Source organism: Neomonachus schauinslandi, chromosome 8 (assembly GCF_002201575.2).
Source record: "Neomonachus schauinslandi chromosome 8, ASM220157v2, whole genome shotgun sequence".
In the NCBI taxonomy this organism is placed as follows: Eukaryota; Metazoa; Chordata; class Mammalia; order Carnivora; family Phocidae; genus Neomonachus; species Neomonachus schauinslandi.
In genome coordinates this window covers 72,417,706-72,419,865 of record NC_058410.1, presented here as the reverse complement: position 1 = coordinate 72,419,865, position 2,160 = coordinate 72,417,706, and the positions used below count along the sequence as shown (strand labels likewise).

General features: G+C 37.6%; 1 pseudogene; it reads left to right on the top strand.

Annotated features, from left to right (window-relative positions):
- Positions 1-215: 215 nt before the first annotated feature.
- On the top strand, positions 216-961 carry LOC110583448 (annotated as a pseudogene).
- Positions 962-2,160: the final 1,199 nt, after the last annotated feature.

Below are 2,160 nucleotides of genomic sequence, written 5' to 3'. Positions count from 1 at the left end.
GTGATATGTGGTTCAATAATGTATTTCTCAATTCATCTTGACTGATGATGCATTTAATGGGAATTCCACCAGGATTTTCCAAGATCTTTTCTTATCATTTGATCTCAAAGCCACCTTTTACATTTTCATGTCTTCAAGAATACTTTATGAGGAAGTTAAGAAGAAGCATATCAGCTCTTTTTCGTGATGCCTTGGAGGCGGTAGCCTGCTTCAGGATGAAGCTGAACATCTGTTTCTCAGCTACTGGCTTCCAGAAACTCATTGAAGTGGACGATGAACGCAAACTTCGTACCTTTTATGAGAAGCGTATGGCCACAGAAGTTGCTGCTGATGCTCTGGGTGAAGAATGGAAGAGTTATGTGGTCCTAATCAGTGGTGGCAGTGACAAACAAGGCTTCCCCATGAAGCAGGGTGCCTTAACCCAAGGCTTTGTGTGCCTGCTGCTGAGTAAGGGGCATTCCTGGCATAGACCAAGGAGGACTGGAGAGAGAAAGCGCAAATCTGTTTGGGGTTGCATTGTTGATGCCAATCTCAGTGTTCTCAACTTGGTCATTGTAAAAAAAGGGGAGAAGGATATTCCTGGACTCACTGATACTACTGTGCCTCGTTACCTGGGGCCCCAAAGAGCCAACAGAATCCGCAAACTTTTCAATCTCTCTAAAGAAGATGATGTCCGCCAGCATGTTGTGAGAAAGCCCCTAAACAAAGACGGTAAGAAACCTAGAACCAAAGCACCCAAGATTCAGTGTCTTGTTACATGTGTCCTCCAACACAAACGTTGACGTATTGCTTTGAAGAAACAGCGCACTAAGAAAAATAAGGAAGAGTCTGCAGAATATGCTAAACTTTTGGCCAAAAAATGAAGGAGGCCAAACAATAACACCAGGAACAGATTGCCAAGAGATGGAGGCTGTCCTCTCTGAGAGCTTTTACTTCTAAATCTGAGTCCAGTCAAAAATGAGATTTTCTAAGAGTGATAAATAAATAAGATCAGACATCAAAAAAAAAAAAGGAGAAGAAGCTTATCAGACTTCCATCACCATGTAGAATCTTTCACCATGTTAACTTGGAAGTCCAAATTCAGTAATTTAAAATGGTTGTAAACATCAAAATGTTATATAGGTCACACTTTTTCAAACATCTCTTTGGATATTTATTTCTCATTCTTTCATTCATGATTAGGGTATAAATATCTCACCTTCCACCTTTTCCCCATTTATTTTGTTAGCAATGTATTTTTTTTAAAAGATTTTATTTATTTATTTGAGAGAGAGAGAGCAAGCATGAACAGGGAAGGGGCAGAGGCGGAGGGGGAAACAAACTCCCCACTGAGCAGGGAGCCCGATGTGGGATTTAATTCCAGGACCCTGGGATCATGACCTGAGCCAAAGGCAGCCGCTTAACTGACTGAGCCACCCAGGTGCCCTGTTAGCAATGTATTTTTGTTAATATAAAGTTTTAAACAGTCTTCGGCCTGTGTCCTGGGAATTAGGAATACTCACTATTTGATCTTTTTGAAGCTTTTGTTTCTTAGGATAAGAATATTAATTGTGATTTTATAAATTTCTTATTTTTGAACAAGGTTTAAGTTTGCAAATAGTTGTAAAAATAATTCTTCATCAACTTTCTATCTTGCGTAATGCTTGAGGAAACATACACTGTATCATAGAACATGTTCCTTTGTGTGAATTTCAGATGAAGAGAAATAAATTGATTATCTTGTATGTCAAGAACTCTACTTTCTGTATGCAGTGGGGGATAAAGAAAGGAAACATAGTCCCTGAGCTTAAAGGAGTTCAAAACCTTGTTGGAGAGAAAAAAATACAAAGCAATATAAGACAGTATGTAATCAATGATCATGGATCAAAAAGAAAATAGAAAATTACCTGTGGGGTGACTCTGTCCACTGGCAGTTTACTTATTTATTTATTTTTAGGTTCAAAGACAAATCAGGGTATTGAGTCATTTTACATTTAAAAATAAAATAAAATCTACTTTCTTTGTTGGGTTGTCTTAAGCCTGTGTTTAAATTGTGTAGGAAGCAACATGTTTTCCAAGATGGATTGTTTAGAAAATCATTTGTGTCTCAAGGATTGTTGACTGTCTTTACATTTAACAAAATCTTTAATTTCTTTCATTATTAAAAACAGAAAAGATAAA